The sequence below is a fragment of the Lathamus discolor genome, chromosome 2 (assembly GCF_037157495.1).
Source record: "Lathamus discolor isolate bLatDis1 chromosome 2, bLatDis1.hap1, whole genome shotgun sequence".
Lineage (NCBI taxonomy): Eukaryota > Metazoa > Chordata > Aves > Psittaciformes > Psittacidae > Lathamus > Lathamus discolor.
This window is the reverse complement of record NC_088885.1, coordinates 88,665,930-88,691,769: the sequence shown is the minus strand read 5'-3', so window position 1 is coordinate 88,691,769 and position 25,840 is coordinate 88,665,930. Positions and strand designations below refer to the sequence as shown.

At 40.8% G+C, this 25,840-nt stretch overlaps 1 protein-coding gene across 5 annotated transcripts in view; it reads left to right on the top strand.

Moving 5' to 3' along the window:
- Positions 1–25,840, top strand: part of DDC (dopa decarboxylase) — a 90,562-nt gene that overhangs the window by 8,990 nt on the left and 55,732 nt on the right. For 2 of the 5 annotated variants that reach the window (XM_065667713.1, XM_065667708.1), the window contains exon 2: positions 18,141–18,234. The gene's annotated coding sequence lies outside the window, so the exon portion shown is untranslated. Of the gene's footprint in view, positions 1–8,588; positions 8,657–18,140; positions 18,235–18,797; positions 18,821–25,840 lie in introns of those variants that run through there. The other 3 variants (XM_065667710.1, XM_065667709.1, XM_065667712.1) reach the window with 3 other exon arrangements.

Below are 25,840 nucleotides of genomic sequence, written 5' to 3'. Positions count from 1 at the left end.
TTATGTAGTAGATTAATTACTCCAGTTATTTTTCTTGAATATTGCAGCTACATAACATGTAGACTACTGACCTGAGTTGTATGAGTTTGTATTGTGTAAGATAGATGCACTAAATAAATCCTAATTTTGATGAAATGTTAGTGTGATTTTACAAGCAGAAAACATATTAAGAAACAAACTTAACAACCAAGTTCATATATTAACTGCTTGTAAACCATTCACAAGTCAGCGAATGTAGATGCAGAGCAGTTTTCTTAATTTTTGCTTCAGTGGGCAGTAGAAATAGTTTTATGTGAGAATACAGGCAACCTGCCAAAAATCTCAGGCAGTCGAAGATGTGAGGGACATAACCAGAACAGCCATAAAACATCACAGATGTGAATAACAAACTTTGGTATGCAGCATATCCTGTATGGGTGGACATGAGCTGATAAACAAAGATAATGTTAATTATAGTGTTGGAACTGATCAAAGCTTAGCTAGCACAAAACCAACGATAATAGCTGAATAGTTAAGATCTAAACATAGCTTGTCTAAAAATTGCTTGTGTGATTTTGTATAAATACGGCAAGATGCTCAGTAAAAGGTGATTCAGTCTGCACACACATTCTGTCTCCGTCTCGTACTTCTCTGCAAATGGCACCCGAACAGGGACTTTTCACTCACGAGGCGAAGTACCCCCAGTGAGAGAACGACGTGTCTATCCTTCCCTGCAGGTACTTTGCAAGGGTATAAGGAAGCGGCCGGGGTAGCATAATGGGACAGACTGCAACTAAGTCGCAGCAATTACATCACCAAATGTTGATGCGGATTACAAAGGAGCAAGGGTATCGTGTGTCCTCCCAGAAAGTGACTCTTTTGCTGTTATGGATAGGACGCAATTGTCCTTGGTACCCTTCTACAGGCTCTTACGGAATATGGGATTGGAAGCATGTTGGACAACATTTACAAACTGTACAATCCAATGTCCTTGATATTAATCCTGATAATTTAATTACCTGGGCATCATTTTTGCAGCATGGTAGCGGATGATAACCTTTCACAAACTGACTCAATTACAGTACTGTCAGATCACCCAAAAACTGCAGGAGAAAATGTTTTGATTGCACTTGATAATGCTGACATGGCTGATACAAATGAAACTCCAGAACACATTTATGAGGAGCCTGTGCACATTCATCAGGCTCCTGTTGCTGCTTCTGCGGTTCTACTGCCTGATAATTCTGATGCTGACCTGGGCCTACTGATCCAGGAAAGGAGCCTGATTTATATCCCCCAGATCCTCATGATAAACGGGCAGCTGTCAAGCTGTAAAGATGTAAAGCTGTAAAGCGAGACGGGCAGGGGATGCAGATGTATTGTGTGCTTTCCCAGTGGTGTATGTGCCGGTTCAAGACCTGCAGTGGGAAGGTCTCTTGTATGCTCTTATCAAAGATATCAGGGAACGGTGATGGACCATGGACTTGGGGCCTCATATACAACTCATTTGATAGTCTCTCTGTGATACTCATGTACCAGAAGTTGGCCAATACAAATATGTCCATGTTTCTATCGACCCTTGGAGACCTTTCTAGATATTGCTGGCCACTTCTTCTGACATAGGCTGGCCCCCTGTGTCGGAATGAGTGTGCATTTTGGTCAGTATAAAAGCCCGAGCCTCATGCAATGTGGGGGAGGCAGAACCTCATACCACCCGGGTCAATGTCGACTCCACAGGGACTCCCGCTAAGGTTGAGCCTGCCTCCTTGCACTGTGATGATGCTTTTTGGAGCTGGTTTCCTGATCGTCTTCACAGGGTCCTTGCACCATGGTCTGTACTTGGAGCCGTGTATTGGGGGTAAAGATTGTCTGGATTTTGTGGTTCAAATATTGTAGTTGTGTGGAGTGTGCCTGTGGGATCCCTTGTGTGTGTGTGTGTGTGTTGAGGGCAGACGGTGTTCTGTGCATTTTTTGTTGTCGTGTTCACGTACAAGTTTTTAACGGGTAGCAGGTTAACTTTTTGGGACAGAAAGGGTTAATGCGAAAGTGTGGTTGCCGGCAGGTGTTTATGGCTGCTGCTGAGCAGGCCGGCGTTTGTAGCCAGAGCAGAGTGAGCGACTTGAAAAAAGAAAACAAGAAAAACAACAAAAAACCACGACGAGGAAGGAGCCAGAGCAGCTCCTGTGTTTCCAACCTGCCTGGCCCTTTAACTGCGGCTAATGACGCAGCAAACTCCTTGACTGTTAACGCTTTGCAGTTTGCTTCTGCAGCTGCTTCACATTCCTTTTGCATCAGAATGCCTCTGCTTTAAGGAAACACTTTAACCTGTCTGCTTCTCAAGAACTGATAACCTGGGGGAGGGGGTGTATTTCTGTCCTCCTAGCTACGGGTCCATGGCAACTGCCTGCAAAGTTTGTCCAGCCTTGCCATGAGCTGGACAGAGAAGCAGAAGAACCAGATGCATCAGCTGCAGGAGCTGACAGTGAATACCCCGAGCAAAATGAGACAGAGGAAAACGAATGATTGCAAAACGTCACTTGGGGGCAACTGAAAAGTAGCAACTTGAATATGTGTGCTTGTAGTGTAACTATTATTAGAGGGTATGATTTTGTGTATAAAACCACCTGTATTTACTAGCCAGTTGCTAATAAGAAACTACACCTTCTATTATATGATTTGTGACTTGTAAAAGAGATGTTAGAGCATGCAAATTTGCAACAGCTGCTGGAAAATGCTAAGGCAAAATCTAGAAAGATTCTAATACGGTGGTACTGTTATAAAGCAGGTAACGGGCAAATTATAAAGCAAATTACAAGGTTGGGAGAACTCCACTGGTAGGAAATTTCTTTGGCTGGTCTCCCGCTGCCATCAGCATCTTCAACATGCTGCTGCACCCTGTAGTAGTTATACTGCTAATGTAAAACTGTGTGCTTTGCCATAGTAGCGACTTATTACTGGATGAGGCAGGTGAAACTCTGCATTGACAGTGAGGTGCCAAGGACCAGGGCTGGCCAAATGCCTCCTACCACAGTCAAGGGCAAGACTGGGTTGGCCTTTGTGTTTGCCACCAAGAAGAATCTTTAGATCTGCCATTGGCTGCAAACCAGCAAGTGTTGAGTGGTGAGGACCCATGCCATGCCAGACCTTTATGTGAGGGATGTCCTCCCCTGTTATCAGAGAGCCATCCAGGAGAGAAGGGCAGGCCCAGCAGCCTGTGGTTGGCATGAGATATGATCTAGTCCAAATGCCCTGCTCAGGTACGGTCATCTAAAGCAGGTATTCATAGTAAACATATAAAACAAAAAAGGGGGGGTTCAAGGTCTCCTGGGTTCAGCAGTAGCAGTCATTTTTCTCCTTCTTGGGAGCTGGTGCAGTGCTGTGGTTTTGACTCTCAGACTGAGAACAGCGCTGAGAACACCAATATTTTTAGTTATTGCTCAATAATGTTTACTCTGGCCAAGGACTTTGTGAATCTCATGCTCTGCCAGGGAGGAGGGGAAGCTGGGAGGAAGCAGAGACAGGACACCCAACCCAAACTATTCCATACCAGAGCACGTCATGACCCAAACTGACCAAAGAGGTATTCCATGCCACAGCACGTCATGCCCACTATATAAGCTGGGGGCAGTTACCGGGAAGGGCTAGATCACTGCTCAGTTGGGCTGGGTATCGGTCGGTGGGTGGTGAGCAGTTGTATTCTCTCCCCTCCTTATTTCCCTTATCATTATTATTATTGGTGGTAGCAGTAGTGGTTTGTGTTATCCCTTAGTTACTGGGCTGTTCTTATCTCAACCCGTGGGAGTTACATTCATTCAATTCTCCTCCCCATCCATCTGGGAGCGGGGGGGGGGGGGGGGGGGGGGTGCGGGGAATGAGTGAACGGCTGCGTGGTTCTGATTTATGGCTAGGCTTAAACCACAACAGTTGTTTTTGGCACCCAGTGTGGGGCAAGAAGGGTTGAGATAACGACAGATCTGACTGGAGTGTGTCTAATCATATTTGTGATAAGAATTCATTGTTTCAGATTAATAGTCGCTTGTCACAATGCTGATTTGTTGTGTCTCAAAGTTGTTGCTCTTGATCTCGTAGTTTCAGCATGTTGTACCTTACTTACAGCTCGTATTTGCTGTGTTAGTGTTTATCAGGTGGGGGCCTTGGGCTAAGGTTCTTGTTTCATTGTACTTTATGGTAATGGCTTGTAATACAATAGGCTCATTGATCATGAAACTGATCTGGCTTGTGTTCCCAGTGTGGTTGCCACCTCTATACTGTGGGAGGTATATAATAGAAGTGTTTAGCAATTATACATGCTTTTTCACCTCCTCAGGTGGTCAGCCTTTGAGGCAGACATTCCCACACACCCTAGTGACAAGTATAGCAGCTACTCAGACTCTGACTACAACCGATAACGTAGCTACTCCAACTCCAAGCACAGCAGCTACACCAACCCCAGCAACAAGTACAGCAGCTACTCAAACTCCGACTGCAGCAGACAGTGCAGCTGCTCCAGCTCCAAGCACAGCTGCTACGCCAGCCCCAGGGACAAGTACAGCAGCATCATTTGAGAGTTCTGAAGGTTTTGAATGGCCTTTGGGTACCCTTGGGACCTGCTTGCTGATTGTGAGGGGGATCAGCATGTTGGCACACATACAGCGTGTGTTTTACCCATGACCGTTTCATCTGATCTTGAGAGTTAAGCAGAGTCAGGTTTGGGTCTTCTCTAGGATTAGATGATGATATAGCAGGACCACCAAGAGATTTTCGCAGAGGCTGGACAGTCATGAGTGGCAGGGTGTATGGGACAGTACGGGCAAGTATCTAGTCCACTGGGCCCCTCCAGTGCTTTGGAAGCGTCGAAGATGGAAGGCAGCTGCATGGAGTCCCCAGTGACAAGTTGCAGAAACTGCTGAAGGAGAGGGTGACTGGAGTCAGTTTGCCAGGGTGAAAGCCATCCAGCTGGCCTTGGACATTGCTGAATGAAAAAGTGGCCTGTACTTTATATTGACTCATGGATGGTGGCAAATATCCTGTGGGGGTGGTTGCTGCCATGGAAGCAGAGCAACTGGCAACACAGAGGTAAACCCATCTGGGCTGCCGCACTGTGGCAAGATATCACTGCCTGAGTGCAGAAACTCTTGGTGAAGGTGCGCATGTAGATGCTCATGTACCCAGGAGTCGGGCCACTGAGGAACACCAAAACAACCAAGTGGATAGATCTGCCAAAATTGAAATGGCTCAGAAGGACTTAGATTGGCAACATAGGGGTGAATTATTTTTGGCGTGGTGGGCCCATGACACTTCAGGCCATCAGGGCAGAGATGAACATCTCTTAAGGTTTCTAGAACTGGTGTTTGCATTCTTTGTAGATTTTTTAATTGCTCTTGCAACTGATGCTTGAGAGCATTGATTCTGTTATGCAGATTAGTATCAAATGCCCCTTGAATATGGTTTTTAACTATATCCCATCCGTGTATAGACTGATTCTAAGGTAACAAGGTAACACACATATCCTGCTTGTGGAACTCCCAGTCACATTGTAGAGAAACATGTATACGCAAAGCTTCTTGTTTATCTCCTAACCATAATATTGCAGATTCTAAAGCATCTAAGCAAATCATTATCTGTTCATCATCGGTGGTTTGAACACTAAGTTCATTAGTGACATTTTGCAAAGCCTGGCTAACAGTGTGAGCTGTTTGTACTGATTCTGTTAATGATGCAATAGCAGTAGATGCAGCAGCTAATATTACGATAGCCGATATTATAGCAAATAAAACCCAACCTATAAAACACTTAATTCTATGCTTTCTGTCTTGAATATCTGTTTGTAACAACCGAACAAAGTGATCTAAACCTCCTTCACTTTCCTATTCCCGGGTGAGATTCACCGGTAGCTAGGCAGAAGCTCTTTGCTTAAAAGGCATGATACTAGCATTTTCTGTGACATCAGTAGGAGAAATACATGTTTTTCCATGTTTATTTCATAGGTTAAGTTCCCTGAATTAATAGTTAAGCCCAATGCAATTCCCAACACATACATATGTGTAGTACAAAAGCGTGATTGATTCCAGGGATGAATACGGTGTGTTATTTTAGTATCATCGTGTATTCTAAACAAATCAGCTCTTGTAACATTAATAAAAGGTAGGGCCAATTGCCACATATTAGATTTAAAGTTTGAAAGACTGTGAGAGGCAGATAATTGTAATACGGGGCCAGATAGACCCCAATTATGCCAGATTAAATTATGAAGAGTGCCATTAGGGCCCCAGTCAATGACCTCTCCTGCTGCCCAATATATCATTCGGGGTTTCTCCCCCAAACAAGGTTTCCATTGAACTTGGCGTAATGACTTATATACTTTCAGGGAACAAATAGGCAAGGATGGCTGTCTTCTGTAATTAACATAACCACCCACTACTCCAGGCAGCATTGTTTCAGTAAAATTAGTCCGATTTGAAGTCACTTGAATCCCTGTAACATGTGGCATACCAGTGAATCCCACACACCATTCGAGAGCCTGATTTGTTCTGTATTTGTTAACGCAAATCGGAGGAGAATCCATATAAAATGTAGCATTTTTCAATGTTACATTGTCACTTAAATCACTAGGACTGGGTGGAATCCATTTTCTACCAAGTCATGTTGTTTCTACATTTGAAACTGGTGTTTCCCCGTCCCACCATGTAACAGGCCAGAATAATGGGGGATTTAATAAATATGCCCATTATACTTGTCCATTACCCATGGTCACACATAATAGAACAGATATTACAAAGATTTCTATCATTGTCGTTTCTTTATGTTGTTGAGTTCTGCGGCTTTATACATTTCGCTGGCAGCCACTATGGTCCTGTCGATAGCTGTACACAGCCGTATCCTCAACCCCACGTCAGCAATGGCACCGATCCTTTCCACTTTTTATCATTTAGGTCTTTATATAGAACCAGTGGTTTGGGCAAGGAATTGTCCATGAGACATCACAAGTTCTGTACTGCAGAAAGAGAATCAAAACTAGACAAATTTAAAAAATTCAAAACTTAAGCTTTTGCTATACATGCTTGTGAGGTTAACACTGTGTCATGGTTTAAGCCCATCCGGCAACCCAGAACCACGCAGCCACTCGCTCACTCCCCCAACTTTGGTCCCTCCACTTCCGGAGGGATGGGGAGGAGAATCGAAAGAATGTAACTCCCATGGGTTGAGATACGAACAGCCCAGTAACTAAGGTATAACACAAAACCACTGCTGCTACCACCAGTAATAATAATGAAATAATAAGGGGAGAGAATACAATCGCTCACCACCCACTGACTGATACCCAGCCCAACCGAGCAGTGATCTAGCCCTTCCGGGTAACTGCCCCCAGTTTATATACTGGGCATGACGTGCTGTGGTATGGAATACCTCTTTGGACAGTTTGGGTCAGGTGTCCTGTCTCTGCTTCCTCCCAACTTCCCCTCCTCCCTGGCAGAGCATGAGACTCACAAAGTCCTTGGTCAGACCTAAACGTTACTGAGCAGCAACTAAAAACATCAGTGTTATCAGCGCTGTTTCCAGGCCGAAAGTAAAAACCACAGTACTGCACCGGCTACTAAGAAGGGGAATAATGACTGCTACTGCTGAACCCAGGACAGTATCCACCCCTTATTCCATACCATTCACATCATGCTCAGATCCCACATTTTTCAATATACCATCACTCTTATATATATATATATATATATATAAATATATATCCACACACACACACAAAGAGAAGGAGATCATTCCTTAGTGCATGGACCAATCCCTATAAAGCTGTTGTGTTCATCCGGTTGATGATGTCAGGCTCCACCTCTTGTAAAAGTCTTTCAGGTCAAGAGAGAGAGTGTGATGTAGTCAATCTGCCAGGCCTCCCCATATTTATACTTCAGCCATCGTCCTCCATGCCAAAGAGGCTTTAACCACTTGGTTTGCGTAACTGCAGCACATATTTCACGGTCGTGAATAACCTGGGCATTAGTGTCCATTGTTAAGTCCACCCCTTGATCATGAGCCCATCTATATGTTGCATCTCTGCCCTGATGGCCTGAAGTGTCATGGGCCCGCCACGCCAAAAATAATTCACCCCTATGTTGCCAATCTAAGTCCTTCTGAGCCATTTCAATTTTGGCAGATCTATCCACTTGGTTGTTCTGGCGTTCCTCAGTGGCCCGACTCCTGGGTACATGAGCATCTACATGCGCACCTTCGCCAAGAGTTTCTGCACTCAGGCAGTGATATCTTGCCACAGTGCAGCAGCCCAGATGGGTTTACCTCTGTGTTGCAAGGATGAAGCCTTGTGTGGGATGGTTTAGTGAGAGGTGTCCCTGCCCATGGCAGGGGGGTTGGAACTAGATGATCTTGAGGTCCTTTCCAACCCTAACTATTCTATGATTCTATGATTCTATTCTATGATTCTATAGTGTTGGAACTGATCAAAGCTTAGCTAATATAAACCCAACAATAGCTGAATAGTTAAGATCGAAAACCAGCTTGTGTGATTTTGTATAAATACGGCAAGATGGTCAGTAAAAGGTGATTCAGTCTGCACACACATTCTGTCTCCATCTCATACCTTGCTACAGGTTTAGACTGGTGTCTTGTTGACAGAAACTGAAAATCTATCCTAGAATTCAGCAGAAGCTATAAGCAGGTAAGGTATTTTGCTCTATTCTGTTTTGAATGTATGTATCATAAAGTGTGGTAGTGATGCTTCTTCCCTCATCATGTTTTCCCTCCATTCAGTATTCTCTGAGCACTGAAGAAGAGAGAAAAATGACATTAACCACTGCCTGCTGACAGAAGTTAGTCTGCTGGTAAAGGTGGAAGGGATGGCTCTTACGACTACAGAAATAAAGATCACTCCTAAATAGAAGAGACACTTTTAAAAAGAGTTAGGAGGAAGAAAAAAATAGAAATTTCAAAACTTCCTAAAGTTTCTGAAACTGTCTTTCAGAGAACTGTGCAGAAAGTCAGACTGCAGCATCTGACTTCAGCACAGAGGTTCAAAATCTGTGCCTCTGACTAGAGACAAACTGCCAGAGTGTTGGTGAGGAGGTGCTGCCACTTAAAACCTGGCCTAGATTTAGGCCATTTGGATTCCAAATGGAGTTGGAGCCAAATGTGGTAACATGGAAAAATAAGCTGTAAGAGAACAAGTCTTCCTAGCAAAATATTTTATGGAAGCTGCCCCTGAGGACTTACCCAGAATTGCACAGCATATGGTGAATACTTGCATCTGTACTTAAAAGCAAGAACTTGAACTAAGGTCTCTGAGCATGAATGTAATGAATGCATCAGACTATCCTTATTTAACTGCCTGTCTCCTTCAGTCACATGTAAACCCTGTCTAAATGAAAGCCTGTCTGTCCTAATGATAATGTGGAAGCTGTGATTATCTGAGGTGTGGAGGTGAACGGTATCATAAGGAGAACAGATGGCTGGCAGTTCTGGGTGGGGATATGGCTGGCTGTGCTGTGGTGAAGCTACCTGCAGAAGCTGAAGCTGTTATCTTTTCTGGCTGGCTGTTTTGCCTCCTAGCTGGAGATGATTGCCCTTATGGTGTTGGCAGGATGGAGTGTGTGAACACTTGGTGGCTCTGTCACCCAATGCTGCACGGACAGGCAGGTTCCTTTATGGATCTTTGCTGGAATGAGGACTGGCCACAGGGCTGTAGTACAATTAGAGCTTTATTATTACATAAAATACTTAATTATCAGCATAGCTTATTGTTATCTACAATTTCTAGCATTTAGTGTACTTTATTGTTATACAAATATTTTATCAATTATCATACTTTGTTAAGCAAAATTTCTAGTAATCAGTGTAGCTTTCTTTATTATGTAGAGTCTTTAGTTACCCAGACTTTTAGTCACCTGGACCCTCTGCAGTTTGGGTCAAATTCTTAATAATCAGTATGGGATACAATAATCAGAATCTGAATTTAGACTTCACCCAAAAGAAGTCACTCAATCTTCAGAGGAAGAAGACAACAAACAGTGGATGCATCCCAGACCACTGGCAGATCACAAGTTTTGCTGTCCAGCCGCACAGCTTGCATCTGCTTGATTTTATAGGCAATATCTCATGTGTTGCTACACTCCCCTGTTCTATAATGTGTGTCACCACAACCTGGCAGCAGTGCTCAGTGGGCAAACAGTCTTGTCACAATGCTGACAGGAGATCTGGCTGTTCTACAGCAGGGCTCATCACATCTTGGTGACAACTGTGGTATTGAAAGGGGAAGAGAGAAGTTGATATGTGATCAACATGCTTACATTTTATGGCTTTTTGTCTTAGGAAATGGCTTTGGTTATGCTAACCATATTACCAGGAGTCAGGAGCAGGGCATACCAGTCACATGGGTACAAAGGAAAGCCTCATCTTGGTGTAAATGCTCTTCCTAGACAAAAATCAAACACTACACTCAAGCAGTTGAGGCATGTACATCTATCACTGCCACCTCTGAAATGGAGACAATAACCTACAGCAGATGACAGTAAATATTACTTTACTCATCACTTCAGTTGTGAATGTGTGCCCATGACCAGGGGATGTGGAAGATTCAGTTCTGACTCAGTTCTCCAGAGCTCTAGGTCTGTGATATGTGTAAAGTAGTTTCTCTTTCTTGGAGAAAGTCCATGTACTCAGTAGCTTTTACAATAATTGGCATTGGTCTTTTCTAGAAAGGTACTTACGTTAGCACAGGACTGAAGAGGAGTCAGAGACCTTTGCAACAAAGTTGTCAGAGAGGAAGGGCAAGAAACATCAGTATGATCCCTTGCCATAGTACCTGTTGTAACCTTGGAAAACTGAGCACCAACATGCTCTCTATGAGGAGACTCCAATGTTGTTCTCATCCCATAAAGAATGACTCAAGGCTTATACTGGTGATAAATGCTCTTCCAAGTTACTGCAAGCAGTGCATGGTAGTGCATAGTCCTGATGATAATGCATTAATCACAGCCAATGACAAAATATTTTCAGGACCAAGTGTTACATGATCTTTGATATCTTTGTAAACAGTGATCAAAACCAATCACTTCTATAAGAACAAGCACTGCATTATGTTCCCTCGGTATCTCAAGCCATCTTGTTCCTCATGCCTCATCTAGGTATGTCTTTTCACCCACACAGTGGACATACTATTCTGTTTGTAAACTAACTGCCTCAATCTGCTCTTCTGATGAGTTCTTAATAGCACATTTAAGCCCTGATAGCAGTTCATCTATCAGCCACTGCTTCTGTGAGGTTCAAATAGTCAATGCTTGAGAAAATTCTTCCTGTGAGCATTATATGGCTGGATGCACGCCACGGCAGTGCCTACACCACTAGGTAAGCACATCTTCTCAAGCTCACAGCAGAAGCTATTCCTATCTCTGTATTGGAAGAGCCTGCCTACTGTGATTGCAGCCTGCTCTCACTGTCTCTGTGACTCTTCACAGCCTGTCAGTTTTTCTATTGACACTTTTCCAGTTCATCACAACCTCTCTCTTTTCTGTAGGCTTGCTTCTGTAAGAGTGAAGTGCTTAGACTGCCTCGAACCAGCAAGTGGTACATTAACTCCTCCGAAATCATGTGTTTGAGTCTGTGTCCATGTTCACTCCGTTAGCAGTTCCTTTTTATCCTTCTTTGGTTTACCTTCACATGTTCACACAGACAGCAATACGGAACTGAAGAGAGAAAACAAGTCACACATAAAATATTCATGGAAGACAAGATAGATACTTTCCCAGTTTGTCAGCTCTGTCTGAGATTCATCTCCTGGCTAATCTGTTGCAAAGTCTTATGTTCTGCAGGAGACTTAGGTTTTATCCTCGTACGATGCAAGTAATCTGTCTATTTGTGTCTGAAGGCTTTATTTAATTACTCTCTTCCAAAGGAAATGAACACTCTGTTTTATCTAGAAAATTGTGAGTTGCACATTTCTTCTAAAATAGTCTTTTCTGTCTTGTCTCGTTTTATGGCTCATGCAGATTTGGACCTTGTTCGTGGAACATACAATAACTTTTGATTCCCATACATCTGAGTGATTGTTAAATATTTTCCTTTTCCTTTTCATAGACAGTTTTCTTTGCCATTACTGGTATTATTACATTCATGGAAGAATATATTTGGGGAAAAAAAAGACAAAGACATGTTCTACTACTGTTCTTTTCCTGAATGAGCAACATCAAGGGAAGTGGGCAAAAAAGGCCTGCAGTCTCCAAGTAGCATCCTCTAACTATGAATAAGGAGTAAACCAAATACTAAGCAAGAAACCCACACCACGAGGTAGTTTTTATTTAGGCTTAGGCAACAGTGATTGTTCTGTTGACACCAAGTGTTGAAAACAGCCTTAAACATTGTGCTGGTACCATTTCTAATTAACTCTTTCAAAGTATTTTTTCAATATCTAAGATATTGATGATATTTAAACTCATTTATTTAAGATAATTTAAAGCACTTCAAATTAGAGCTCAGAACAAGTTTGTTCAAATAATGTTAGGCTCAGTGATCTACAGCACAAACACATCTTGAACAATTTAGTAAGTGAAGCCACACTGGAAGGCTAGCATGTGATGAGTGTCACGCTATTTAGGTGAGGGAAAAATAAAGTTGGGAGTAAAGCCATATAATCATAGCTGGACTGAAGGCCTGGGAAATCTGCCTTTTAATTTCTACTCGGCATTGTATAATGATGGAAGAGATGAAAACTATTGGAAAGCGGATACAAACTGTTTAACTCCCATTGCTTTGTTCTATGTCTATGGGAATACAAAGTGACCGATAGCACATTGTCTGCATCATTCTCTGGTGCTCCACTGAAGCCTCCTGTTCGAACATCTCTCCCACCTTGTTTGCAAACCAGAGTTCAGTAATAGTAATGAATTGGTACCATTACTGCATGGGCATAGCATGGTTATATATCATCATCAGGGTGACATACCTCCATGGCCAAAACCATATTGAAGCCCGTTTCACGTTAGATGTGAATAATGTTATCTATTGGTTGCTTACCAACAAGCCCTGGCCTTTAATCTTTTTAGGATCATCTGTAATTTCTCACACAATGGTATCTTGAATTTTCAGTTTGGCAGCAGAGGGGAGATCTGTATTCACTGTGTTTCAGCAGTAAGAGCAGTAAGAGTTCTTCTCTGTGAAAGAGCCAGCACTGTGACTGTCCTGGAACAAATTTGGAGGGCCACAGCAGGTCTGACTTAGCCAGCGCCTGTTAAGGAACATTTAATGATCTTGCTTTTGTCCACCACAGAAAGATTGTATAAAGCAAAGGTTTGTGTATCACCAACAGGTGGTGAGGAGAATTATGAAAAGTAGTATGAGCGAGAAGTACTATTAGAATTATAGAGAGACATGGGATATGCTTTTAAAAGGGCATTTAATTCCTTTTTCCCACCTTGCCTACTGTATCTCTCACACCTATTTCCTTTTTCTTCCTGAGAAAGAATAATAATAAAGAAGTTATTTTAATATAAAATGCAACAATTTCCAGGTCTTTTCCCTCCTTAACAAAAAGGTTGGCTGTAATACTGCAGTGCACTATGGACCACTGTGGGAGCAGTGACTGTCTCAGATCTTCCACACTACCTGCCTATAAGCTGTTCAGGACGATGAAATGCTGGTAGTATTTTTAAAACAAACTTGAACTAAATAAGAATGGCAGGTGGTTATCAGGGTACATATAAAAGAGAGAACTTCCCATAACACTTTAAGAATAGGGAAACAAATCTTGAACATTTACTATTTCTTTTAAGTATATGTATGATGAGAGAGAGAAACTGGAAAAAGTTAGATACAGCATATCCCACATGTATACCTGTTCAGAGCCTGCAGACACTTGAGTAGTATTTCAACCATATCTATGTTTCTTTCCTGAAAATAATGTTTCACAGAAGTGGTTCAAAGCACTTGCTTTTAGAGCAACAGCCAGAGCAGAAATGTCCCAGAGTGTGTAACACACGCCAGGAGCATATGATCAGATGCTCACTGTCAGACCCACTAATGGAGTTAAGTGGAAGGAAACACACACCACTTCACAGTTAACGTGAGCAATGGCTGTTTTGCAGTCAGATCTGTCTGCCTTTCAGGTAGCTTTTTTTGCTCAGTATATTTTGGAGGAAGTGTGGGAGGAGGGGGAGATGCAAAGTGCTTGGCTGTGATAGGCTGAGGGGACGTGGATACTCTGCCTGTATTTGCTGGCAACTGCATCCTCTGTGCTTTATAGCTGTCACAGAGGAGGAAAGAAAGACAGTGAGAAAGACAGAGGAGAAGAAAAAACCTTACCAACTCGCTGTAAGTAAAATTCTTTGACCTTAAAGCTTTGTAGTTTTTGAATTCAAGTGGGAGCATTTGGATTAATGCAACAATTGGTTACTTAGAGTGGAAGCTCGGCTAATAAACAGCCAGCCTGTGTTATTTTAGGGATAATCCAGGGTACTCAAAAAGCATTTCTTTTTAACCTAAGTTTACACAATGTAGTGTGCACCTGTCATTTTGTGTTTGCTTGTTTTTACATATGATGTATATCAGCTACAACTGTTTATGTGCATTTATGCAGAATCCTATATATCCAAAAGTTTATGTCTTGACTTTCCAAATGCAACAGTTCTGAATAACCAAGCAAAGTTTGAGAAATTCTCTGCCAAATATTTTGACTAATAAGATTTTTGAGATAAATTCAGTGCAGGAGTTTTTAGGATAAGGTTTTCCTCAGAAATAACCCCTTCTCATCACTATAATAAGACCTCAGGAGGGAAAATTACTAAGTTTGCAGACTCTGAGCCAGTGATAGCAATGAATAAAATCAGCAAGTTCTAAATGGAAAATTAAACTTTTAAATGAAATGTAGGGCCAGTAGCATACAAACCTAATTCATAGAATCATAGAATAGTTAGAGTTGGAAAGGACCTTAAGATCATCTAGTTCTGTTTCTTGGCTTGTGCAAAGATACAGAGTACACAAGCATAAAGGTGCTTGTACAGAGTACAGATCCAATTCGGTTTTACTCATGCCAAAATAAAATTCAATCTACAGTCCTTATTCAGGCAATACTATTGCCAATAGTAAAGTTTAGTTTAACAGTAGCAGCAGCTGCAAAAACCTTCAATAGCAGAAGGGTTCAGAAGCAGAAAGTCCTCGTGTCTTCAGCAGTGTCACTGTAGCACCACAATCCTTTAAATTACATTGTATTCTGCAACAATCAGTTGACAGAATAGAAAGGGCATTGGTCTCATTTACTGGAAAGATATATAGCTGTTACTTTTTTGAGCCAATGCCGCTCTCTGTTTAAGGTGCTATTAATGACTCTGTGCATTTTTCCTTCTGTATTTAATAATAGGAGCTGCTAAAAGATTTTATTATGTTATTTTGCTCTGGTGAGCTGGAGAACAGGCGCTCATAAAATCATGATACGTCAAACATACTTATCTCCACATTTGTTCTTTTTCCTCTTTTCGTCCTCATAGCAAACTTCCTGGTGGCATTTAGATATCTTTTACATTTATATTTAGTTAATACCAATAACAGATTCTAAAATTATGGACAATATTTTTAACAAAAGTAATAAGCTGAATGTTACCTGCATAATGTTTCACCTATAAATGTATTTGATACTTAATTGTGTGTAAGCTGGTAATTTGTATGGTTCAGTTTCAAATAAAGCAGAAAATGGTTTGCGAATGAACATTATACTGCATATACAATCTAAAGACTTAACAGCAGTTTTTAGTAACTTCACTAAAATAAAATGTTGCCATGTTCTAATTTCAGTGCATTCAGCTAGGAGCAGTTTAAACAAAGCATCAGAGGATAGGTTAACTGTGAAAAAATGCAGCAAAATTAAAATGCAAAGAATATATATATGAATAATAATAATTTGAAGAAGATACATAGATATCATATAAGGTTTAATACGATTATTCTTTGTTTCACCTGAAGTTGAAAGCATAACTCGATCTTCTCCAGTAAAGTAGGACTTTATCTGAAGAAGTATCCAGTGGTGACAGTATCTACTGATTCTTGCTGGGAACAAAAGTACTCATACATAGTATATCATAGAATTGTAGAATGGTTTGGGTTGGAAGGGACTTGTAAGATCATCTAGCTGCCCACAACCACCATGGGCAGGGACAGCTTCCACTAGACCAGGTTGCTCAAAGCCCCATCCAACCTGGCCTTGAACACTGCCAGGGATGGAGCGTTTACCACTTCTTTGGGCAGCCTGTGCCAGTGCCTCACCAGTCCTCACAGTAAAGAATTTCTTGCTGATATCTAGTAAGAATCTACCTGATTTCAGTTTGAGGCTATTCCCCATTTTCCTGTCACTACTTGCCCTTGTAAAAAGTCCCTCTCCAGCATTCTTGTAGGATCCTTTTAGGTACTGGAAGGCTTGGGTTGATATGTTTGGTAAAACTGATTTTCATCAGTCAGAGTGAGGCTGTCAGTGAATTTTCAGAGTGTGCTTACAAAGTGGTAGAAGTTGATAATTAGGGTGGGTGCCTCTGAGAAGCTGTGCTCTCCCCAGTTGGGGTTCAGCTGGCAGATGTTGAATGTGCTGAAATTCATCCTGGGAAGTGTGGGATCCCTGAGAGCATGGAGTCTTTATCAGTCTTTATGGACCTTCAAGAAAACAGACCCCTGTTAAATACTTTAGAGAGACTCTCGCCTTCCTTGAAATCTCCATTTAGTTTTGGAAACTCAGCCTACATTATTTTTCAGTTTAAATCCCTTCGACTTAAGTGGGTATTTCAAGTACACACAAATTGTAACAGTTAGCGCTTAAGAAAATATGATGCTGTCAAACAGTGTTTTCATTTTAGACCCTAAAGGCTGGGTTATCTGAGGTATTTTGCTTCTTAGGAAATCACATTCTATATTTTTAGAATATACCAGCAGAGAGGGAGGGTCTGTACACATTGTGTTGTTGCATTGTATGTGTGTTGTATATACATGTGAGAGATAGAAGAGAGAAATATTAGGTACTGCTTGGAGTGGTGATGTAATTTGAATTTTTAGAGGTACTAACTGGTAAGCATTATAGTTGTCAGTTATTCAGTCTAGTGGATGTGCCTTCCATAGCAAGTAATACTTTCAGTCAGATCTATAATGAAGAGCTGAGGAAGAGAATAAAAATGGGGATGAAAGTGTCTTGTCACTCACAGGAGAACAGATATAAAATATGAGGTGGAAAGGAAAAAGTTAAATGACCACTGTGTTCCTTCAAGGACTTTGACTTCACAATTCCCAGTAAGATATGTGTATTATGGTAGGTAAGAAATTTTCGGGTAAGGACTTTTAGGAAAGATGATGCATAGGTACATAGAGAGAGAGAGAGAAAGATGTTTATATAGATCTTAATTTCTCAGTATTGTCTTTGGGAGAAAGAAGAATGAAATACTTTGCCTCAGAGTGAAGCAGAGCGGTGTACTTCATTGGATGAAACTGAAGTGAAAGCTCATTAGAGGTTAACTAGATACTGGTTTATATCAGTTTATAACAATGCAGTGACTATGGCAGATTTGTGATGGATAGTTTATCCTCCTGTTCTTTATGTTTAAGCTTCCTGATTTAATTACATCTCCCATGCAAAACAGTGGGTTTCTCCTGTAATTTAATTCTTCATCCCAAATCTTGACAATGCCATTGCAACAATAACGTATGAAAGTAGTGCAGCCAAAACAATGTTAGGATAAGACAGTGGACCTCCATTTCTTGGGAAGACCTATAGATAGCACATGACAAATAAGATCTGATTGATTATCTAAAATGTGTATTTTGTCAAACTGAGTTGAAAATTTTCAATGCCATGGTCATAATCTGAAACCACAGAATGTGTATCTGATGTTTAGATCTAAATTTTATTTGCTTATCCTGATATCTCAAAAGGACATTGTCCAAACTGCTGCCAATAAAAATGACAATAAGTTATATCAGCATCCTATATAGGAACAAGATAATGCAAGTATTACTTGGAATAGAAAGAATTTCAGATCCACAAAGTTCTTGGTGGTAAAAAAATGGCCACAAGCTGTATAACATTGTGTCTATGTTGTAGTGATATGATAAAGTAGATTTATTTTTGTTTCTGTGTTTATGAGCTTACACATGATGCTATTTATGCCATTTGATTTATCTTTCAGGAAAAAGACCAAGCGATCCACAGGAGCTTCTGTGTCCTGTCGATTTGGAGAAATCTCCAGAAAATTGCCAACAAAGTTTTAAGTTGACAAGCAGGTATTCTTTATTGAGGCACCGGGAGACACGGGGGATCGCTCCTCCAAGCGTGCCTCTCCCGTATCAACCAGGCTGTGATTATATTGTCCTTAAACATACATATTCATTACATTACATACATTACATCATACTTTTAGAAAATGCCTCCTGTATGCACACAAAAATGCGGTAGTGGGCTTTCCGACCCCTGGTGGTTATTTTGTCATCATTTTGTTTTAGGATTGTTGTCATATCGGTCATATCAGTAACCACCAGGCAGTTCTGGCAAAGCTTATCTTAGTAATTTCCTTTTCTCTATAGTTGCTAACAAAGCCTAACATTCTTGGGGTTGCATATTTGCAACCCTATTCTCCAATCAACCCCATACTTCAATCCACCCTATTCTTCAATCAATACCATTCTTCAATCCCCCCCTTTTCTTGTCCTATTGCAAATTCTTTTGCAACTGAGTTATTTAATTTTTATTTAAAGTTTCCTGAAGTATTTCCCTGTTTCTACGTAATGCTTAATTTTGTTTCTCTTCCATTTGCTATAGTTCATCATGGATTGTTTGCAACACCAAAAGGAGCATTGGACCGTTATACATGTAATCACAACCATTCCTATTATTCCAAATACAGTAAAAAAACCCTGTCTAAGCCAGAAGAGATTGGGTACCCATGATGTTAATTTTTCCCAAATTTCCTCAAATCCCCATGAAGTATTGTCCTGCCCCACCTCATGAAATATCTTAACTTGTTTCCACATCTCCTTTAGATCAGTTGCAATTCTTCTACTTTGTTCTGTAATCAGTGATAGCTGTTGTTCCTATATAGATCAAACTCCACCTTAGGATGCTAACAGTGTATCTAATGCCATTCGATTTTGGAGCATTACTTTAGACAGGCTGGTTATTTCTTCTTGTAATGCTAGAATAGCATCAGCAGTTTGATTTTCCATTTCCTCGATTGCAGCTGAGATAGTTACAATCACTTCTTCTAATTCACTAACACCTAGAGATGAAATAAGCCATCTAACAAAGCTATGGAAAGCGGTGTTTTGTTCTGCTATGGGATTATATCCTCGTTTGATTCTTTTAATAAAACTCTGAACCCAGGTTCCAGAGGGATGAATGTCAATTACTGTAATTTACTGTAAAGTTTGGAACCACTACTCCTAGTGTGCATGTCCCTTTCCAGTTACTGACATATATAACTTCTGACATATTCGAGGCTTGTATCCTTAAAACCTGTAAATTTGCATGGCTCTTGTCAGTATAAACAGGATCTCTCCATAATCTATTCCAATTTGTCTTAAAGGGGATAGGGAGGCCAATTAAAAGAATACTCAGTCTCTCTCCTTATTTAGGTGGCTGAGTACAGATTCAACAATCACTCTTGTTTAAGACACTAGTAACATTTTGTATCAATCTCAGATAAAGATTTTGATTCCATGCTTCTACACCTATTATTATACAAATCCAAATTATGATCAATGTAGTTTCATATATGTGGGTCCTGAAGACTCAACATGCCATACTTTTTCTCGGTTCTGATGTTTTTCTGGTTCTGGTGCCTTATTGATTCTTGAGTAATGTATCCAAGCAGGCTGTTCTTTTATCATCACTGCTGTAAAGGCAGTTAGTAATATCTGGTATGGTCCACTCCATTTCTGTTCTAAGGGATCACTAGCAAATTTCTTAAAAAAAAAAAAAAAAACAATCTCCTGGCTTAAAAGGATGAATAAAATCATAGAATCATAGAATAGTTAGGGTTGGAAGGGACCTTAATATCATCTAGTTCCAACCCCCCTGCCATGGGCAGGGGCACCTCACACTAAACTGTGCCACCCAAGGCTTTGTCCAACCTGGCCTTGAACACCATCAGGGATGGAGCATTCACAGCCTCCCTGGGCAACCTATTCCAGTGCCTCACCACCCTAACAGGAAAGAATTTCTTCCTTATATCCAATCTAAACTTCCCCTGTTTAAGTTTGAACCCATTACACCTTGTCCTGTCACTACAGTCCCTGACAAAGAATCCCTCCCCAGCATCCCTATAGGCCCCCTTCAGATACTGGAAGGCTGCTATGAGATCCCCACGCAGCCTTCTCTTCTCCAGGCTGAACAGCCCCAACTTTCTCAGCCTGTCTTCATACAAGAGGTGCTCCAGTCCCCTGATCATCCTCGTGGCCCTCCTTTGGACTTGTTCCAGCAGTTCCATGTCCTTTTTATGTTGAGGACACCAGAACTGCACACAATACTCCAGGTGAGGTCTCACAAGAGCAGAGGGGCAGGATCACCTCCTTCGACCTGCTGGTCACACTCCTTTTGATGCAGCCCAGGATACGGTTGGCTTTCTGGGCTGCGAGCACACACTGAAGCCGGCTCACACACACCCCCAAGTTCTTCTCTGCAGGGCTGCTCTGAATCTCTTCTTTGCCCAACCTGTAGCTGTGCCTGGGATAGGATAATCTACACCTCTAGCCCTGGTCCCTAGCACTCTGCCATTTATTTCTTCTAACTGTTTTCCCAAGTTTACCAAGAACTGTTGAAGGTGTCCTTCTCCTACTTCTTAAAGGTTCTCTTCTTTAAATTGAGATTGATACGGCCTTACATATAGACGCTCAAATGGGCTAATTCCTTCCTTTGACTGAGGTTTTGTTCTGATTCTCAATAAGGCCAATGGTAGTGCTTGATACCAGTATAACTTAATCTCTTGACAAATCTTCCCAAGCTGTTCTTTAATTAAGCGATTCATTTTTTCCACCTCCCCACTGGCCTGAGTCCTCTATGGAACGTGTAATTGCCAATCTATTTCCAATTTCTTGCTGACTTCTTGTAATAACTTCGAACTGAAATGTGTACCGCAGTCAGAAGAGATAGCTGCTGGTACCCCAAAACAAGGTATTATTTCATTTAATAGCACCTTAATCACTTGTTTTGCATTATTTGCCCTGCAAGGGAATGCTTCTGGCCACCCTGAAAAAGTATCTGTCAATACCAACAAATATCGATAATCTCCTTTCCTAGTAAATCAGAAAAATCTATTTGCCACTGTTGTCCCGGATAATTTCCTTTTCCAATTGTCCCAACCTGATTCCTGTTTTCAGTCTTAGGGTTATTTTTCAGGCATAGTTGACATTGTTTTGTTACTAATTGCACTATGGCATATAAATTTCTTCCTATGATCTGTTTATTTAAATGTTTATATAAGGCATTACTTCCCCAATGAGTTTTGTTATGATCTTGTATTAACTTCCGTAATTGATTATAGGGGATCACTACTAGCCCATCAGGTATTTTTATCCAGCCCTTTTAATTTTCCTGTCCTTCCAAGTCTTCAATTATTTTCATATCTTCTTTAGAGTACCTAGGTTTATTTTGCTCAATTACCAGTTTACTGTCAAGAATTAAGGACATCACCTCAACTCTTTCTGATGCCCATTTAGCCTCACGATCACCCAAATTATTTCCAGTCTCTTGATCAGAGTTACCTTTTTGATGTCCTTTACAATGTATGATAGCCACTTCATTAGGTAATTGTACAGCTTCTAGCAATCGTAGACTTTCCATTGCATGTTTAATTTGTCTTCCCTCCGTATTTAGAAGTCGTCATTCTTTCCAAATTGCTCCATGTGCATGAGCTACATCAAAGGCATATTTGGAATCAGTCTATATGTTTATCTGCTTGTCCTTTGCCAACTCCAAGGCTTTAGCCAGGGCTGTTATTTCTGCCTTTTGTGCTGAGGTGTTAGAGGGTAACGGTTTAGCTACTATTACCTTTGAAGTTGTAGTTATGGCATATCCTGCTCTTCGTTTACCATCTTTAACAAAGCTGCTGCCATCGGTGAACCAGGAATCTGCACCCTCCAGAGACTCCTCCTTCAGATCTGGTCGGCTCGCATATACTGTCTCTATAGTGGCCAAGCAATCGTGAATCAGTGGTTCAGTAGGGGTTTCCTGAAGGAAAGATGCTGGATTCACAACATTAGTGATCACAATTTCCACATCATCCAGGTCTAATAGGATGGCTTGATACTTCAAGAAACGTGATGGTGGTAGCCAATGTGTACATTTTTGTTCTAGGACTGTTGATTCTGTGTGTGACACTAACACGGTGAGCTTTTGTCCCAGTGTAAATTTTCGGGCCTCTTGGATGTTTAAGATAACTGCTGCCACTGCTCTCAAGCATCTGGGCCAGCCTTTACTTGGTTCATCCAGTTGTTTTGAAAAATAAGCTGCTGCTCTTTTATAAGGTCCCAATCTTTGAGCCAAAACCCCCAAGGTGATTCCCCGTTTTCTCATAGGAATATCACCAAAAATGTTTAGTTATGTCCGGGAGCCCCAGAGCTGGAGCTCTCATGAGTTCTGTCTTTAAACTTTTAAACACTTCTTCAGCTTGATCCGTCCATTATAGAAAGGTTGGTTTTTCTTTTAGCAGCTCATATAAGGGTCTTACCAGAACACCATAATCATGGATCCAGAGTTGACACCATCCTGTCATTCCCAGAAATGTCCTGAGACCTTTAACTGTGGATGGTTGTGGTTTTTGGCAGATTGCCCTTCTGAGCTGCTCCAAGTTCTCGTTGTCCTAAATAAGATACTCGAGTTCAAATTAGTTGAGCCTTCAATTTAGATACCCGGTATCCATTTAGCCCTAGAAACTTTAACAATTCTACAATCCATTGAACACATTCTTTCTCAGTTTCGGTAGCAATTAACAGGTCGTCAGCATATTGCAGTAAAGTGCCTGTCTGGGTGGGTGCTTCCCAGGATTCTAATTCTTGTGGCAATCGAAAATGATTGGACTGTTATTAAAACCCTGAGGTAACACCGTCCAAGTGAGCTGTGTCCTTCCTGCTTCAGGGTTTTCCCATTCAAAAGCAAAGAAATTTTGACTTTCTTTGGCCAGGGGCAGACAGAAAAATGCATCCTTTAAGTCCAGAATGGTAAACCACTTCCGATTATTATTCAATTTAGTCAATAAGGTATATGGATTAGCTACTACTGGATGGATATCCTCTGCAATTTTGATGATTGCTCTGAGATCTTGAACTAATCTGTGACTTTTCCCATCAGATTTCTTTACTGGCAATGTAGGAGTATTATATTCCAATTCACATTCAATTAATAATCTATATTTAAAAAATTATCAATGATTTCTTTGATTCCCTTCTAATCCTCCAATTTTAAGGGATATTGTTTTATTCTACCTGGGTGGGCCCCCCTTTTTATTTCTGCTTTAATAGGCAAAGCATTTTTTGCCTTACTTGGAATTTCAGATGCCCATACTCCTGGATATACCTGGTTAAAGACTTCTTCTATTTCAGGAAGGTTCTCATTAATTTTCTGTTGGATTAAAGATAAGCTCAGACTTTTAATCAACTGTTCATCTTTTACCTTCAATTCCATTTCTCCTTCTTTAAATGTTATTATTGCCTCCAAATGTTCTAATAAGTCTCGTCCCAATAAGGATTTTGGTGAATTTGGCATATATAAGAATTTATGCATACCAATCTGTTTTCGTAATTTATATTTTAATGGTATCAGAAAACATGCTTTTTCCTGGCAGCCAGTAGCTCCCACAACTGTAATGAATTCTTTTCCAAACGGAGTTAAATTTTGATTTAGTACCGAATAAGTCGCCCCTGTGTCTATCAGGAATTCTATCTTCTTTTTCCTTCCCCTAGCTTTAATTTAACCAGTGTATCCGCTAGGGTAGATTCCCCAGGTCCCTGTCAATCTAACTCTAGTTCAGTCACTGTTGTTACCTGTTGTTTCCGTTGAGGACAGTCTCTCTTCCGGTGTCTGAATTCCTTGCATTTTAGACACTGATTAGATTCTGTATCGGGAGAAAAATTTGCTCTTTCCCTTTTACTGAACATTTCTCCTCTGCCTCTATCTGCTGTTCCTCTTCCTCTGCCCTGTCCTCTGCTTCCCCTGCAGGTCCCTGTGTGCCCTAATGCAGCTACTGTAGCAGTTGTTATAGTTCTTCCTAGCTTTTTCTCTTTTATCTGTTCCCTATTTCTATAAACTTTCCATGCCTCATCTACTAATTTTTCTATATTTTGACTGTCAGGTCCTGATAATTTCTGAAGTTCTCTTCTAATATCTTCTGTTGTCTGTCCTAGAAATAAGTTAGCGATTTGTAATTTCCCTTCAGTAGAAGAAGGGTATAAGGCAGTTTATATTCACATTGCTTCTCTTAATTTGTCTAGAAATTCACTCGGTGTTTCTTTTGGTCCTTGTTTAATTTCAAATAGAACCGATGAATTTACAGCTTTTGGTACCGCATTTTCTAGCCCAAATTTAATCAGATTCTGATATCTCTTTAAAGCAGCATAATCTGCTAGATCATCATAGTCCCAGTCTGGTATAGTCGAAGGAACATGTTCTTCCATTCTTCCTGCCAATGCATCAGCGATTATTTGGGCATTAACCTGAGCACAAGCTGTTTTTATCACCAGTTGCTTCTCGGTTTCAGTTAATGCATCTAATATTAAGTCTATATCTCTCCAATCAGGATCCTGACTTTTGACAATCAATTCAAATTGTTTTGCTACTCCTATTGGATCATTTCAATAATTTTCACAATCAGTTTCCAAGCATCTAAGTCTCCCATTGAAAAATTTACTCTTATTCTCGTTCGTCCCTCCAGTCCCAATGCTTCCCTTAAAGGTGTGTGTATCACAGGTCCTATTTTAGTATGGACATGAGCAGCAACCAAGGTATCTTTAAATTCTTTTCTGCTATTATCATTACTGTTCATTCCTTCCTCCTCATCAGAATCAGGAGGACTTGCAGCAGGGGTTACTGGATTTACTGGACCTTGCGGGTTTTGTGTCGCAAATCTCAGGGAGACATAATCTTCCATCCTATCTTCCTCCCTTTTTCTCAAACACATTTCACCTATGTCACATCCTGAACAACATCTTTCTAATTTGGGTTTCAGTCTTTTACTGTCCTTTTCTAAGGCTAGAATCAGAGGATCAGGTGGCACTCTATTTATTCCACGTTCTTTCTGCCACTCTGGATGACTTCTCAATGTGAAAAACATATCTGCATACATTATTTCATGCCACCTTAAAAATCACATTAATTGCAACAGTGTATTATAATTCAAAGTCCCATTTTTGGGCCATTTTTCCTGATCCTCTAAGGTATATAATGGCCACTATTGGTTACAATATTTAATTAAAGTCTTTATTTACCAAGCCACTGGGGGATCCTCCTAATTCTTTCCAAGGAGGCAGAATACATCCCAAAGGGCTCTTTTCTATTATTTCTCTGCTGTATTTCCCATTATTTTCTTATACACGCTATTCACACACACACTCATACAACATCCCAAAAATTCCACTCGCTCACAATTTTGAAAACGAAGACAAAAACATACACCAAGTACACAAATACTAATTAGCACCACAATAAAACAAAAGCAAAAACATACATCAAGTATATCAATACTAATTAGCAGCATGATAAAAATAAAACCAGTTTGCCATTCATTAATTACTCAAGCACAGCATCAAATACCAGTTTTCGGAAATGGGGTCAGATACCAGAAAAATACAACCGCGTTCCCGCATATGACATCTCCCATGCCTTACAGAACAATTCAGAATG